We start from the raw sequence: 18,218 nt of genomic DNA, 5'->3' as shown, positions 1-18,218 counted from the left end.
GGGCTCTATGTACCATGGTCAACTCTATAGACAGATATTTACTCCACCCTCTTAGGCTATAGCTCCTTTAATCAGATTGGAACATTTCCCTGCTTCAGAGTTTTAGGCACCTGCATGCCTCTACTTCTGCCCTTGTCAGTGCTGCTACTCCCATTGCATTGCCTTGGGACCAGAGGTAACAGGATGGAGGAGAAAAAAAACCAGAGCTCCTCCATGCTCTTTCTAGGCAGAACTAGAGGGCTTCAGGAGCTGTTTCTGTTTGTTCCCATGCTCACTTTTGAGGTTTGGGCTGTTGTTAAATCTAAGCTGGGGGATCCTGGAGGGAAAGTTGGTAAACTCAGTATCAGTTTATTGCTACTTCAAATTTTGGTGTTCTGTTTCAGTCTATTATTTACTTTTTTTAAAGAGACTTTATTTTTTAGAGCAGTTTTAGATTCACCACTTATGACTCTGACTTACACCTTAAAATTACTACCCTATTCAGACCCAATCCCAGGTTCTTACTGGGCTGATTTCCTTTTTTCCCTCAAGATAATTTTCCAGGGTGGATATACATCCCCACTTCATTGGCAGCATCCCATCTCCAAATACAGTGGGGTGGCCTGATCCTGTAGTCCTATTAAATCAATCCCTAAACAGTCTGATGTTGTTTCTTCTTGTGGCACGTAATACCTAAGAAGCGCCTTTCCTGTCTCATAAAAATCATCCTTTTATAAAAGGCATCCTGGAAAAGGAACTTAGTGGGCTCAGAATGGAGAGGCAGCTTACCCTGCAAGTTCTGTTATTGATACAATATTTAGATAGGCTGTGTTTCCCCCCTTCCATGGGCATTACTGATACACGTTCCACTACTAGAGGACAGCTTTCCAACAGTTAGTGCTTAGCTACAGAACCATAATCTCCAAAAGTGGTTAGCTCCATATTTCAACTCCTAGCATTGCATCCAGGCATTATATTGGGACTTGCATATTTTGTCATTGCAGTATGAACTGGGCAGTGACTGTTAGGCTTCCTCCCTTGAGTCTCTTAGTTTGGCTGCACACTGAGCAAGAGCCTTCAAATCTTCACTCCCTTCAATTTTCTGATATGGAAATAATAGTCATTACTCATACCCAAATACTTAAAAGTGGTGAGTATTGTGTCGTGCAGCTAATGGGTTCATCCCCAGTTGCATTTTAGGAGTGAGGCAAAAATGTAACATGCTATTTATTAACTTTTGTGCACAGCGCCTTCTACATCACATTTTTTGGTTGATTGAGGATTGGGTCTTTCTGGGAGTAATCCTAGACTTAGGGTCCAAACTAAGTGAACATCACAAGCAATTCTCAGTCTTTCTTTCTCTTAGAATATACTAGTGGGGGGGTGCCTGGGTGGCTCAGTTGGTTAAGCGACTGCCTTCGGCTCAGGTCATGATCCTGGAGTCCCGGGATCGAGCCCCACATCCCTCTCTGACCCTCTTCCCTCTCGTGCTCTCTATCTCCCATTCTCTCTCTCTCAAATAAATAAATAAATAAAATCTTTAAAAAAAATAATAGAATATACTAGTGGGAAATCTCTATACTGAGCAGTATTTCTCCCATAACACCTGGGTGATTTTGAATGACTGTGATCCTTGGTGGGATGTTTGTGTTTATGTACTGAGGGTGAAGAGATCTGTTACCACTGACAAGTTTCCAGTTTTTGTTACCCAGTCTAGAGACCAGAGTTGTATAAACACTAATTCTGAAGGCTTTCCATTTTAGTTTCCAGATAAGTTGCCTGATTGACAAAGGTGTCCTGTGGAAGAGTATGTGCTATTATTTGTTTTAGCACCTCTCCCTCCCTGCCCCCTCCCCCCCAAATAAAAAGATTACTTAGGCTCTTAGGAGCATACCCACAGTTTACACTGGGCTTTGCATCCCCCTACATGATGTGGTGTTTATAGTTCTCATTCATGTCAGTCTCCATTCTTGGGAGAACTTACCGCCTCTGGGAAGCTCAGTGCCTTGCCATTGCCTCCCTCCCTGTACTCAGCTCCTAAGTTCAGGGTCCCAGCAGTGACAGACCACTTGTGTTTCTTCTTCCTCCATCTTTAAATCTCTAAATCGTGGATTTCCTCCAAATCTCTGTTCAGATCCTTAAAGCTCAGTTTTTCCATCAAGAATGCCCTTATCTGGTCTAGGGCACTGTGTGAATCTAAGCAAAGGAGAATGCCCACTATCAGAACTATTCTTAATCCTCTGCTTTGATCTGTACCTTTAGCATTATTTCCCTTAAATCCAAGGAGAAACTAGAAGTAGTCTGAACTATAATACCTCATCTGTATTTCTATTATAGTTATTTTTTCTCCACTGGACAATAAGCTCCTGAAAGGTATTCATCTTCAATTTCTTGAGACAACTTGATCAAGCAGCTCCAGTGCCCAAAACTTAATGTTCATTTTCTGAGGTGAGTAAAGATGGAGTTTGGGCAAAATATCCCAAATTGGCTTAGAAATCATGATTCTGGGTATTTCATGACGAACTAGATGTACTTAGTAAATAAGTTTAAACTCTGAATATTTGTTGAATGAAGGAAAATAGTAAGCAGAAATTTTTACAAATGACATGGATAAACAAGAACAAGTCACATTTTCACACTTATGTCTGATGGCCATGTTTTGTAGTCTTTCATCTTGTGACTCATCCTCAGATTATTAGCTCTTGGAGTATTCTATAGTCGGATAAACAAGGGAATGGTATACTGCAGTTTTTGGATTTTATTAGAAGATTTTCCTTTTGTTAACTATTAAGAACTTAATTGAGATGAGAGTCCATTTCTTGATAAATAAAATATTTTCTAATTCTCCTTGGCGCATTTTCTTTGTAGTGAATTTTCTTTTCTTTCTTTTTTTTTTTAAAGATTTTATTTATTTATTTACTTTTAGAGATAGCACAAGCAGGAGGGGCAAAGGGAGAAGGAAAGAGAATCTCAAGCAGACTCTGCACTGAGCACTGAGCCCCACATGGGGCCTCATTTCACAATCCTGAGATCACAACCCCATCCAAAACCAAGAGTCAGATGCTCAACCAACTGCGCCACCCAGGTGCCCCTGTAGTGCATTTTTAATGAACAATTCGTATTAATCAGTATTAATAAATTTGGTAAGTAAAAATATTAATCTCTGCACTGTGTTCACATAAATGAACCATGGTAAAATTTACAGGGATGAATGAAATTATTTCTGTATAATTGGGTAATTTATTAAGAGGTCGCCATTGTGACTTCAAATGATTCTTAAAAACTTTCAGATAGTGGGGCACCTGGGTGGCTCAGTCAGTTAAGCGGCTGCCTTTGGCTCAGGTCACGATCCCGGGGTCCCAGGATGGAGCCCTGTGTTGGGCTACCTGCTCAGCAAGGAGCCTGCTTCTCCCTCTCCCTCTGCTGCTCCCCTTGCTTATGCTCACTCTCTCTCTCGTCAAATAAATAAAATCTTTAAAAACCCAAAACTTTCAGATAGTAAAATTTTGAAGTTCTGTGCAGCTCTTTTGGACATCCTCTAATTTAACAAGGAAGTTCAATATACATAATTTACATAAGTAGATTTTGGGTGAAAATGGGAGACTTCATAATTCTGAGCAATTTTACCCTTTAGTGTCACAATTAAATTTGAAGTTCAATGTAGAAATTATGGGATGGTTCAAAATTTGTGCCTTACTATCTTACGGCAAAATATAAAGGATTGTAACAATTTTTAAAAATGGGGTAAAAGAGGGGTGCTTGGGTGGCTCAGTTGTTAAGTGTCTGCCTTTGGCTCAGGTCATGATCCTGGGGTCCTGGGGTCGAGCCCAACATCGGGCTCCCTGCTTGGCAGGGAGCCTGCTTCTCTCTCTCCCACTCCCCCTGCTTGTGTTCCCTCTCTCACTGTGTCTCTCTCTGTTAAATAAATAAAATCTTTTTTTTTTTTTTTAAAAGGTAAAAGAGGTATACATCTTTTTTTTTCATGTGGTCAATAATTCCAACTTTCTGGAAAGGTCAGTTGATTTAAAATCTAAATTGGGGGATGCCTGGGTGGCTCAGTCAGTTAAGCATCTGCCTTTGGCTCAGGTCATGATCCCAGAGTCCTGGGGTCGAGCCCTCCATTGGGCTCCCTGCTCGGCGGGAAGCCTGCTTCTCCCTCTGCTTGCTGCTCCCCCTGTTGTGCGCGCACTGTCTCTCTCTTCTCTCTCCAACAAATAATAAAATCTTAAAAAAAAAAAATCTAAATTGAGTTGTCCACTCACTATGTAAAATTTGTGAGTGCTGTCAGCAGATGTGTGCTCTCTTTAGTGCTGACTTTACAACCTGCATCTGCTTCTGGATACCATGAAAACAACACCACAAATGTACAACTTTACAAAGGTTTTAAAGTTGGGCAATATAGACAAGTGTAAATATGTAGTTTGCAGATAATGATAATTATCCTGAGCTATGTGAGAAGCATCTAATGCCTTTCCTTCTCAGGACTCAGTGCTCTGTAGGGAATCTAATAGAGAAGGTAGCACAAAAGGGGTGGAGGAGTGGTGGGAAGAGAAAAAGAGTTTCAGATCTGGCACCTTTTCTGATGAGCACAGGGATGGAAAGGAAACTAAGTTTGCTTTTCATAAATGCCCTTCACCGTCTCTCCAACAAAATTTAACTGTTACACATTGAGTTTTCCTACAAAAGGACTAACAAAACAGATCAATGAAAGGAACGTTAATTTGGTGGCAGCCAAAATATACTTGAATTCTAGCTTGGCCATTAATCCCTAGTGTGATCTTTAATTAGATCTTTAGCCATTTGAGACTCAGTTTCCTTAAATGTAGGATGAGAATGGACTCCTCATTTCCCCTACGCCCAAATTTGCTCAAATAGGCCTTATTTGGGATGTTGGCACTGCCATTCATCTGGTAGGCCAAGACTTTTCTACCCTTCTCCTTACATCCAGTTGGTCACCCTGAACTCTTGGTTCACACTGCCAATGTCTTCATTCTGCTTCTAGTCACTCAGTGCTAGGACTTTTGCAGTAGTTTCCTTCTTGTCATGCTGCCTCTTCAAGGAAGCCCTTTCTGATCTCCTCTGATAATTTATCACCTTCCTCTGCAACTTACATGAGCATCTTTTATGGTACACTCTGTTCTCATCAAGGTCTGTGTCATAGTCACCTTTGCAACCTGGGTCTTAGCTCAGTGCCTGGAACACAGTAGGAGTCCGGTAAATATTTGTTGAATGAGTTAATGGCTCATTTTGCGTGGTTTTTGTGAAAGTAATTGGTGGAAGAAGATAGGAATTAAATAAATGGTATTTATTAATATGATTACCTTTTTCTCTGAAAACATTTGTAAGTCTTCATGGTAATTATTAAAGGTGATCTATTAATTCAGATATTAGTACCCCTGATTAGTAAGTCAGCCTTCTAAGCTAGAATGCTCAAATTAGTTCATTGCTTTCTGCATCACATCAGATGCCAAATAATTTGCAAGAGGTCATCCATCTTTTGTGAGTAAACACAGGGAAAACTCTGTGCCAGAAGTGTTCTAAGTTGGGCTGGAATTTTCCAGCTTTTACCTTTTTTTTCCTTATGCTGCCCATGATAGTGAAAATTCTTACTGGACTCACTGTACTTATGGAGCTACTTTGGAAGTGGTCTCAGTTTTGTTTTCCTGGGAGAATCAGGCTGCATGAAATTTTATTTACAGTAAGTCCAACACTTTACTAAAATTAAGGACAATTCTGTCAAGGAAGAATGGCCTTGAAGTGGTTATATGAAGTGAAGCTCCTGCCATGGTGGGGATGGTGGGGATGGTGGTGGTGAGAATAATCTTAAATAACCGGTAGCATCAGACCATTTACAAAACGTACACCAGGATAGAAGGAACCTTGAGTTAGGAGGTACTAGAGCAGCAGATGTGTATCAGTGGAAGTTCTGAAATTACATTAAGCCCTTTGAGCAACTGTAGACAAAGGAAAGGGGAATTGATTTAGATTTGTGTAAAAATTTTGATCTAAGGAATAATCCTTCCCAATTCAGAGCAGAATGGGGAGGCAGAAGTGAAGGGGAAAGAGAACAGTAAAACCAAGATGGTAGGGGGAGAAAAGGATTCAGATGGGGTCTGACAATTATGACTCAGGGCTGCTGAAGGGTTTTACCAGTTCCTTACCAAGAAGGACTCAAACGAATTTCACAACAACCCTGTAGTGTGTGTGTGTGTGTGTGTGTGTGTGTGTGTGTGTGTGTGTGAATAAACAAATTCATGGCTTAGAAAAATGTGTGTGGTGCATTTTACAGGGTAGAATCAGTCATTTGCAGGATTTTTTTTTTCTGTTATTAAGGTCAGAATGAGTACTCATTCCATGATCATTAACTTTAGTTTAATGGATCAACTGATGTGTGCAGCCAACATTCAGATGCTCAGAGAAGGACTGAGAGAGCATAGTTCCTTACAGTTTGCTGCCTGCGTAAGATATAACCCTTTCTTGAAGCACTGGTCATATGATCACCCATCAGAGGATGAGACCCCTCCTATCCCTTTATTGTGTAATTTGTACATGTATACTGACAAAAGAAGGGTATGATGCTGATGTGAATTTATAGATTTAAATCTAAAATATGGAATTCTAATCTCAGCTGTTTCTCTTCTCTGAATATTGCTAAGCACTTAACATTCCCTATGTACATTCCCTTTATCCGAATTAGCAGAAATCTGAACAGCTCAGAAAGAATGTCTCAATACTCTGAACAGAAACAACTTTTAAAAAGTTGTTAGTGGGTATTGGAAATCTTTGTAAAAGGGACTTGTTTGCTTCCTGGATATAGAATGTCGTGTTCCTTAGGTTAGGGTGGATATTGCAGACCTGCTGTGTGTCATCTCTCTGAGCTTAAGGCTCTTTGATACCAAGACAAAGATGAAGGCAGAGTAGGAGACTGGGATGAAATGAGTGACTCCACGATGTTCTTTGCAAGGGGTTCCTTTGAAAACAAATTTCCTTGCTTGATCTTATTTTCCTGTAATTTGTCTTTCTTGTGAAAGAAGAGAACAGAGTAATTACTTCAACCTGAAGTTCTGGCTGCCAGTTCATCACTACCTCACTGGAATGATCTCTGGCCTTCAGTGATATTGAGAAAGTCAAGGAATGATTTTAAGCAAAAGGTCAATTTTTAAAGTATTATCAGAACCCATAATTTTTAATATACAGTATTATACACAGTTTGCATATTCAATGTGCATAAAAATGCTTTGATGAACATCTTTATAAAGTTCTTTAAGATAGTTTCTTAGGACAGTCTGAGAATTAGAATTATTGGGTCAAAGGGTATGAAAATGCTTTTGAATAATTCTGACAAAGTGCTTTGCAAAAAGGTAGAATCCATTTTGCCAGCACTTTGATCAGCAGTGGATAAAGTTCCCTAGTTAATCATACTTTTTCAATATTAAACATTATTACTTTTAAAGAAATTATTTGTACATTCACTGAAGAGCCAGAATGTATTAATTGTGATTATGGGTGCTTTATTCCTCTTTTGACTTTGGCCCTTATTATTTTTTTTTAAATGTTTATAATGCAGAACTAAGGAATTTTTCCAGGGTGTTCCAGAGTGCTTGAACTGAGATCTTCTCATAAACTAGAGTTCTTTCTATTTACCTCTGCTAGATGAGTCTTGTCACTAGTGTTTTGTTATAGATGTGTCTGGTATCTTAGGAATTCATTTGAATTAGTGGAAGGGACAGGGTGCAGAGTGGTGAGGAGCTTAGATTCTGGACCCGGATTGCCACTTATAACTGTGACCCTGGGCAAATTATTTAATCTCTGTGTGCCTCAGTATTCTCATTAATAAAATAAGGATACTAGTACTTTCCTTATTTGGGTCTCCTGAGATCTAATATATGTATATATTTAATATATGTAAAGTGCTTAGAAGACCTCCTGACACACAAAGACCTAAACAAGTGATGTTATTGTTAAGAAGAATCTTCTCCTGAAAACTGCAGTCAGGAGCAATGAGGACAGGAAGCAACCATGTTTTCCCATCCCAACTCCTTCAGTTTCTACCTTGAAGAACACTGAGCAAAGGTGTTTCATACCTGAAATAGCTATAAAGCCACTCCAGGGGGTGCCTAGGTGGCTCAGTCAGTTAAACATCTGCCTCTGGCTTAGGTCAGGATCCCGGGACCCTGGGATCCAGCCTCGCATTGGGCTTCCTCCTCAGTGGGGAGTCTGCTTCTCCCTCTCCCTCTGCCCCTCTCCCAGTTTGTTCTCACTAGCTCGCTCTCTCTCTGCAATAAATAAATAATATCTAAAAAAAAAAAAACCATTCTAAGCTAAGTGGTCTTCCTTCTACTCTTCTCAAGTAGTGGGGAAGTTTAATTGAAACATTTTCCTGCTTTTAGTGGGGGTTTGGAAGAGCAGTGAAGCAAACAGTTAAGTGCAGTAGATGCCATTGATAGACTTCAAATTCCCTTTGCTTTGGAAGAGGCACATATAAATAAGGTGACATTATATATAACGTGTGTGTGTGTGTACAGTGTTTGTGATAACCTGACCCTTACTTAAATTCCTGGTAGCAAATTAAATGAGAATAAATTCACTGTGGTTTATAAACTTGGAGCATAAAAGGTGTTGGCTTCCCACTGAGGAAAAAGTTCCTTAATAAGTAACAAAACTCACCATGGTGCTGCCATGCACCTAGATGTACTCCAGCCTGCACACATGCTCTGTGTGTGTGTGTGTGTGTGTGTCTAGCCATAGGAAGCCTAGAGAATGATGAAGAGTGCTTTTCTTCCTTTAGAGATAAGTGTTGCTAAAATGAGGTTCTCTTGGCAGACATAACCCTTAGCTAAATAAAGAGGTCAGGTGTTCATTTTCAGTGCCTCTAGCTCTTTCAAGATTAATCCCCCTCCCTGCATACCTCACCATCTCTGAATCCTTAGAGTTGCCTCCTTGTCTGTTCAAGGCCTTCTGCCATAGTTCCCTAATAAACTCTGCCCTCCCAGACAGCCTTATGCTGTGCATTTCTTCTATTTTCTTCTTCGTTTTCAGCTTTTCCTCATTTCCTCCTGTATCCTGTTCTCTCATAACCCTTCATGACAACTACTAGATTTAGCAAATAAAAAGTCAGGATGCCCAGTTAAACATGAATTTCAGAAAAACAGTAACTTTGTAGTTTCCGTGTGTCCCATGTAATATTTGGGACATACTTGTACCAAATGTTAATCTTTTTTTTTTTTTTTTACCCGAAATTTGAACTTAGCTGGGTGTTATTGGAAACCAAAGTAAAGGGAATCCTTGTTACACAGTGAAAGAAACTTTAGCTAAGTTGTGTCCTAATGTTATATGGAAAGCAGAATTTACAAGTGATGGACTTGGATATTTAGCTGAGGAGATCGTTAAGCAAAGTGTTGAAGGTATAGCCTGGTTTTTTCTTGCTCCTTATAGTAGGATATGAGAGTAAAGAGAGAGACTGAGGGAAGACCTAAGCAAGAAGAAAAAAGACCTGATGATTGAAAAAATTCTTAGCCAATCCATATTGCAAAGATTCAGTTAGGAGATTGACTGTCAGGAAAGCATCCTCTGGAGAGAAAGCCAAGGGTGCGGCTCAGCAACCTTTCACTAATTCCTGGAAGGATCAGAAGGTCTAACTATTCAATCACGTAGAGGTCCCTTTGAAGAGATTATGCCTTTGATTCATGGATCCTTTCCGCCATCTCAGGAGAAGTTGAAAATAGAGATGAAATGATCTGCAAGGATCTGTGGAGCAGCCTTTTGTCTAATGGAGTGAATCCCTGTACATATACGGTGTACTCGCAGTGTTCTCGATGTCATATCATCAGAAATACCACAGCTTGGACTAAGAGGGACAGAGAAAAGAGGAAATGAAAGTTGTCATAGTCCAAAAATTCTGCCTGCAGGAAATAAGGTCGAAAAGTTACTCAGCTGCAACTATGTTATTCGCTTCATGAAGAAGCAGGGATGCTCCAGGCAGCACAGCTGTTTGTCCAGAGGGCAGAACCTCGTGCCTAGAGCATAGAAGTGAGGGCCCAGAGGAATCAGCTGAGAACCACAGAGGATTGTTTCCAGGCCTTGACACCTAATGAATTTTTCCCGGTTGTATCTCAGTATTGCTTGGAACCAGTGATTCTTTTTTTCATCTTATCCCTCACCCCTGTTTTTGAGTGGGAATGACTATAATTCTTATCTTAGGTCTGCCCCTCATTGTATTTTGGGATCACATAACTTGTTTTTTATTTTCACAGGTCGACAGATAGGAATTTTGCCTCAAATGGGTCATACTAAGACTTATGACCCATACATAATTTAAAGTGAGATTTAGGACTTTGGGGTTGATGATATTTAGACTTTGAAACTGCGTTGGTGCTTTGATAGGCTGAGACTTTTGGAAGTATTGGGATTGAGTGAATGTGTTTTGCATAAGAGTTGGATAAAAACCTTTGGAGGCCAGAGGGTGAACTGTGGTTGGCTGAACAGTGGCCTCCACCGTTGTTTTAGTCTCAATTCCCAGAATATGTTAGTATGTTACCTTATATGGCAGAAGGGACTTTGTAGATATGAATGAGTTAAGAATCTACAGATGAAATAATCTTAAATTATCTTGAGGGTCAGATAATCACAAGGGTCCTTATAAGGGAGAAGATACAAAGATGGAAGCAGAGGTCAAAGAGTAGAGAGGATGCTATGCTGCTGTCTTTAAAGATAAGTGTAAGAAGCCATGAGCCAAGGAATATAGGTGCCTTCTAGTAGCTTAAAAAAAAAAAAAAAAAGGCAAGGAAACAGATTCTTCCCTGGAGTTTCCAGGAGAAATACAGCCATGCATTTCGATTTTAGACTTCTAACCTCCAGAATTGTATGATAATGTTATTTGTGTTGGTTTAAGTCAGTAAGTTTGTGGTAATTTGTTACAGCAGCAATAAGAAACTAAGACACCTGGTGTCCTGTATCTTACCTGGCAACCTTAGGTCTGGGTTGAACTAATTTCATTGGAGATATATTATGGTTCAGAAGCCTTACACACATTAGCACATCTAATTCTTTCAACAACCTTGTGAAGTAGTAACCACTATACAAATAAGGAAAATGAAGTTCAGAACTGGTAGTCGCAGAATTTAATTTCAGCCCAGATCTGAGAGACTGGAAAGTCTAATTTGTTCATTTTTTCCCTCTGTTTCCTCTTCCTTTTCCCCCTCCTGTGCCCTGTCTTTATTAGCACACCACTATCTGTTTTTGAGGCAAAGTAGGTTTCTGATCCAGTGAGTTGGATGTCTCCTCTCCCTATGTACAGAGACACCTCTCTTTATAGAATATTTTATCGATTTCCATCTAAAGGACATCCCAATATAAACTAATGAGCTTTTGAATAAATAAATTTTCCACCATAGTCAAAATGCATATTCAAAAGTCTATACTTCATAGATGAGCTACACATTCTTCAATGCCAAAATGTTCTGGCCTGCTCTGCAAAGAAAATGAGCCAAGTATTATAAACTTTAACAAATGAGCCAAAACAATTAGTTTCCTTAGACAATTAAATAAGATAAGCCAAAAATGCTCCACAGTCAGGTTGGTAGAGAAGCAAATTTACTACCTTTATTAGCAGCTTGCTTGCAGATTTTTATTTGAACTAATGAACATCCTAATAGCTCAGGGGAAAAACAACCCAAACGCCACAGGCTCAGACCACTGCTAACCAAGGAGCTGGTGTTTAATTGGGAATGGCCAGCTGCACATACTGCTTCTCTTCATTTTTAACCTAAAGTTATTCTACCACCTCTTCCTGTTCCCTCTTCTTCCCCCACTCCTACCCAGCCCTCCACTGAAATCCTGTAAGTGCTGTGTTGGAAGAAAATCCCACAGAGCTTCCAGCAGACTGAGGTATTATTTATGTATCTGCCAGTTTACCAGCAAAGGGTGGGCAGCTGGAGGGGTGTCGCATGCAAGCTTGTTGGGGGCCAGGAGCACCAAGGGGAAGGGCCATGGTACTGGTAAATTGCACACTATAGATTTCACCAGAGCAAACTTGCTGTGAACTCGCTGTCATTTTTCAAAGGCGAGCAGCTTTCTCCCTTCTTCTAGTATTTTACACTGTATCAGTTAATTATGAAAAACCCTGAGCACAGAGCTTAGGAATTATATTTTGCTGTGTTACTTGAATCAAGACTATACTCTCAACATGTGGTCACTGAATGTCCCAGAGTCCAGTTGCATGACTGAATTGTGAGCTTTCGTGGAGGTCATGAGACTGGGTAGTTCATGGGTCAATTAATCTTTATGTGTTTTGAGTGACTCAAACAAATTTTTGTTTAGAATAACATATGTACTAGAAATACAAAGCTCTCTGTAGTGACATTACAGTGAGGAAGGGAGGAAGAACATGTGCCTGGCAGATGTGTTCACTCTGGACAGTTGACCTCCGGATCGCAGGGTCACCAGGGCAGCCCTTGTTATAACAAGGATAAATCCTTTTTGCTTCTGTTATCTGGGAAGTGTGCATGGGGTAGGAAAGAGTTAACTGTTTTTATCCTAAACAAGTGATAAAAAGAACCACCACAGACCTGGAGATGTGGGGATAATTATGAAGTTAATGTTTCCCTTCCTAATGGAAACGGTCTGGATAAATGGTAGCAATGGGACTTCTGTGCAGCCTGTACCTTCCACAGACTCGGCACTTTCACATGAGGCTGTGTTGTTGGTAAAAGACAAGTCAAGTTGTGCCTTTTTTTAGGTTTTGAATTTGATGTTTTGAAACTTATTGGGAACATTTCAAGTACCTATTAAGGATATATAAAAAACAAAACAGAATTGGGTAGATAGCATCTATAGCCATGGCTCCCAACTTTGGAGTGCATGAGAATTATAGGGGGGAGGGTGGTGATGGGGATGATCATGTATGTGTGGGGGCGTTTGTTAAAAATGTGTACTCCTAGACTCGTCTCCAGAAAATCTGATTTAAGAGGTTTGAGGTGGGGCGCTAGGAATTGCATTTTAATATGCAGATTCAGAAGGAGGTAATGGGCCTGGGGGCCAGCAGGGTCAGCACTAATGAAAATGGCTTGGTTTACCTGGATAGAGTTTCATACTAAGAAATCAAAGAATGTATGAAATTATGGTACCTGATGAGAAATGATTAATTTTTAATTTTGAGATGTTGAACAAGAATCCCTTTGCCCTGCTTGCAAACTGTAGTGCTTGAGAGACACTATAGCTCAGTGGGCATCACAGGCCCTGGATTCAATTCCCAGGTCCTTTACTACATGTGTGACTTTGGGCCCAGTGCCTTAGTTTTCTCATCATAGCATCAACTTCACAGTATTTTTATGGATTAAGAGCTGATTACAGAGATGATAAAATAGAGAACCTGTATGAACTGTGGTTTTTAAGCATTTTACATATATTAGCTTATTTAAAACCCTATCACACATCTACTGTTGTTCTCACTGGACAAATGAGGTTAACAGTATGTTTGAGGCCACATGGTTAGAGATTGGCAAGATTGGGGTTCAGATCCAAGTGGGCTGACTCCAATGCTCACCTACACCATCACCTCCCTTGCTATTCTGCCTTTCCAATAAAGCATTAGCCCTTCTTCCTCCTCTTCCCTCTTTCCTATCTTTTAGCTCCAGGTGAGCCCAACTTAGTTCCTATTAGGTAAAATGTCAGTTAACTGAGAAACATATATTCTGGATGCATATGTATTTCCACAGATTCAGGAGATGATTCAGGGGAGAGAAAGCAGCATTGTGCCTCCTAAACAGGTGGCTTTCAGCTGGGTCTTTTGCATTTCTAAGTGCTCCAAAGCGTCTGCTGTCAGAAGTCAGCTGTCAGGGAAGGGACAAATTGACTGTGGCTCAGCTCAGCCATTTCTTTTCTTTTTTCTTTTTCTTTTTTTTTTTTTTAAGATTTTATTTATCTATTTGAGAGACAGAGAGAATGAGAGATAGAGAGCATGAGAGGTCAGCTCAGCCATTTCTATGAATTCTCCTGGGCTTAACTTTTCTAGGAGAGAAGGGGCTGGGTCCACCTCTTTCCAGAAGATAAGGCAAAGTCCTTGCTAGCCACAAACACAGCCCTTCCTGGAGGTCTCCTTTGGGGGCCCTGGAGATAAGTGGGATGAGGTCGAGGGCCACATAAATGTAGCAGCTACTAATGATTGAATGTGCCAGGTCCACCCCTCAGCACTTCCAGACATTCATATTTAATGGTTTCAGCAACCCCATACTTATTTTTAGGACCGGCCCCCTGCTGGAGCCCCTCCACCTGTGCCCTCTGCACTTGTGAAGAGACTGATTGTTACACACTTGGTGATAGGTTGTCATAAAGCTGCCCTCTGCACTCATCTTTCTGTCTCGTCCCTGGCCAGGCTAGACCCTCAGGACTATTGGCTCTCTCCTTTGCCCTGACCCACTCCCCCAGCACCACCTGTGTTCTGCTGGGCAGGAGCGGCTTCTCCTTCAATGCTTGCTTGAAGGAACAGAACTTAAGTTTGCTGAGGTGGTTGTGTTTCCTTCTTTTTTGCTTGCCTGCTTTTCTGTCACCAGATCGCTCTGGGAGCAGTGATGCTCTTAATTAAGCTGAGATCTGAGGTGCTTAAAATGCAAACTTCACAGGCAAGCTGGCTGGTGCCTGAGGCTGGAAAAGAATACTCTTCACTTCCAGAACCTTAGCTGTGTCACCCCCTCCTCCCAATAAGAGCTCCTTCATTTTAATGGAGCCAGGTCACAGGATCAAAGAATGAGACTCATCCCAGGTTAGGGGAGCTTCTTTGCAACTAGACTCTATATCTCCTCCACACCAGTTGGGAGCTTAGGGGCTGTATTCAGCAATGAGGAGAAATAATGTGGGGTGTCTTCCTACCCACCCAGGTTCATGAGAAGATGAATCTATGAGGTCACAGAGAAATCTCTAGGAAAATTCTGGTTTTAGTGAGGACGGGAGACTGAGAATGCCGGTGTGGACCTAGACAAGCAAATGGGAAAGTTATATCCAGCTCTGTGGAAACCTATAAATTAGGCAGAAATTATCTTTAGTACTTCAGCGCATTCCCATTGCTCAACACATAGGTTCTTCCAAGTTCCATTCAACCTTTCATTTCCCAACATATGACAAAGAAACATGACCTTCTGGGAGGTGGTCCCATCACACAGCTCTTTTCAACCAAGCTTCCACTGCTGCTACCTCTCAACTGGGCAGGTGTCCATAAGTATGCACAATACCTCTGCTGCTTCCCTTTGTTTTAAGAGCAGAGACTCCCAAGTTAATTGAGGTCTGTAGGAGAGAAGGATGACAATTGTAGGTGTGGTGTGGGAGCCCCAGTTACCCCTTAGTTTTCTTTTTGCTCCTGTTATACCCAGTTGAACTGGACTTGGTATGACCTCTGCATATATATGAGGTATTTTTGTGTCTAAGAAAAAGGTACACCTGCTGGGTGAACCACTTATTAAAAAAAAAAAAAGCACCCACTTGGGTAGAGCAGTTAGAAGATGGTACCCCCGGGGGCGGAGCAAGATGGCGGAGGAGTAGGAGACCTAGATTTCGTCTGGTCTCAGGAATTCAGCTGAATAGGGATCAAACCATTCTGAACAACTACAAACTCAACAGGAGATCGAAGAGGAGAGTAGCAACAACTCTCTGAACAGAGAAGCGACCACTTACTGGAAGGTAGGACATGCGGAGAAGTGAATCCGAGGCGATATTCAAGAGGAGAGATGGCGGGGGAGGGGGCCTCCGCTGGCCGCTTCTGGCAAGTGATAGAGCCGCGGAGCACAAAACCGGAACTTTGAGAAGTTGGCTCCGCTGAGGGACGTCGCTGCAGTGGCTAGGTGAGGGGTGGAACCCTCGGGGGACAGTGTGGTCTCAGGACCCTCGGGGTCACAGAAAGACCGGGGGTGCCTGAGTGCGGCAGAGCTCCCAGGTATCGGAGCGGGGAAGCCAGCTGCAGAGACGGAGCCGAGGCGCGGGCTCTCAGGTCAGGGTTGCCATAAACTGTGATCCGCGGCCCAGTCGGGCCACTGCTCCTCCAGCAGGGACCCAACAAGCAGCAGAGCCGGGGAGACTCCCCTTTCTCCCCTGGGAGGAGCGGCGCGGGAACGCACCGCAGGGATCTGCTGGGTTTGGAGACTCCACACGGGGTCGGATGCCAGAGATAGAAATGCTCGGTCACAGGCCGGGTGAGCACGCAGTGCGGCCGGAGACCGGGGACACGAGAGTGACTGCTTTTCTCTGGGGGCGCACTGAGTTCTCAGCGCCTCCGGGCGGAGATTGGGAGGCCACCATTTTCACCCTGGTCCTCCAAAGCTGTACCGAGAGCTTGCAGGGAACAAAAGCTCCTGAGAGCAAACCGGAGCAGCTTCCTTAGCCTGGACCGACAAGGGCGGGGCAATTCAGGCTCCGCAAAGACATTTGGAAACCATGGTAACAGGGCCCTCCCCCAGAAGATCAGCACGAACAGTGAGCAAGCCAAGACCCAAGTTTACCGATCAAGGAGAACAGGAGAACTCCAGCGCTAGGGGAATACTGCAAATAGAATTCATGGCTTTTTTTTTTTTTTTTTAACATAATTCATTAGTTCATCAAAGTTAACTTTTTTAACTGTTTTTTTTTTAATTTTTCTTTTTCCCTTTTTCAACCAACATCTTATCAATCCCTTTTTAAAAAAAACATTTTTTATTTTTCATTTTTAGAGTCATATTTTATCCCTTCATAGTAGTTACCCTTATTTTTGGCTATATTTATAAGTTGTTCTCTCTTTAAAATTTTGAGATACAGTTTCTTCTAACAGATCAAAATATACCCTAAATCACTAGTGTATGGCTTTGTTCTAGTCTCCTGCCTGATCACATTCTCTCCCTTTTTTCTTTTTTTTTTAAATCTTCTTTCTTTTTTCAAACAACTTATCAATTCCTTTTATAAAATCTTTTATAATTTTCATCTTTACAGTCATCTTCCATCCCTTCATTGTATCGACCCTGATTTTGTACATATATGTCTTTCTTCCTTTAAAATTTTAGGAGGCACTTTTTTCTAACAGACCAAAATACGCCCAAAATCTACTGTGTGGCACTGATCTATGCACTAGTCTGATCATATTTGATCATATTCTGCTTTTTTTGTATTGTTCTGTTTTTGTTTTTATCTTTTTTTTTCTTTTTTTTTCCTCTTTCTTTTTTCTTTCTTTCCCTTTCTTTTCCCCTGGTTTCAGGTCTTTTCTGATTTGTATACAGTATATTTGCTGGGGACGTTGTAAACCTGTTAGCATTTTGTTCTCTCATTCATCTATTCTCCTCTGGACAAAATGACAAGACGAAAAAAATCACCTCAACAAAAAGAACAAGAGGTAGTACCGTCAGCCAGGGACCTACTCAATACGGACATTAGTACGTTGTCAGACCTAGAGTTCAGAATTATGACTTTAAAGATACTAGCTGGGCTTGAAAAAAGCGTGGAAGTTATTAGAGAAACCCTTTCTGGAGAAGTAAAAGAACTAAAATCTAACCAAGTCGAAATCAAAAAGGCTATTGATGAGGTGCAATCAAAAATGGGGGCACTAACTGCTAGGATAAATGAGGCAGAAGAGAGAATCAGTGATATAGAAGACCAAATGATGGAACATAAAGAGGCTGAGAAAAAGAGAGAGAAACAACTACAGGATCACGAGGGCAGAATTCGAGGAGATAAGCGATACGATAAGATGAAACAACAGTAGAATAATTGGGATCCCAGAAGGAGAAGAAAGAGAGAGAGGGGCAGAAGGTATATTGGAGCAAATAATAGCAGAGAACTTCCCTAATGTGAGGAAGGAAAGAGGCATCAAAATCCAGGAGGCACAGAGAACCCCTCTCAAAATCAATAATAGGTCAACACCCCGACATCTAATAGTAAAACTTACGAGTCTCAGAGACAAAGAGAAAATCCTGAAAGCAGCTCGGGAGAAGAGATATGTAACCTACAATGGTAAAAATATTAGACTGGCAACAGACCTATCCACAGAGACCTGGCAGGCCAGAAAGGACTGGCAAGATATCTTCAGAGCACTAAACGAGAAAAATATGCAGCCAAGAATACTATATCCAGCTAGACTATCATTGAAAATAGAAGGAGAGATAAAAACCTTCCAGAACAAACAAAAACTAAAGGAATTTGCAAACACGAAACCAGCCCTCCAAGAAATATTGAAAGGGCTCCTCTAAGCAAAGAGAGAGCCTAAAAGCAGCATAGATCAGAAAGGAACA

This window comes from Eumetopias jubatus, unplaced genomic scaffold (assembly GCF_037043125.1).
Source record: "Eumetopias jubatus isolate StellerSeaLion01/CBP00866 unplaced genomic scaffold, mEumJub1_p1.0 scaffold_7, whole genome shotgun sequence".
Taxonomy (NCBI): domain Eukaryota; kingdom Metazoa; phylum Chordata; class Mammalia; order Carnivora; family Otariidae; genus Eumetopias; species Eumetopias jubatus.
This window is presented reverse-complemented; position numbering follows the sequence as displayed.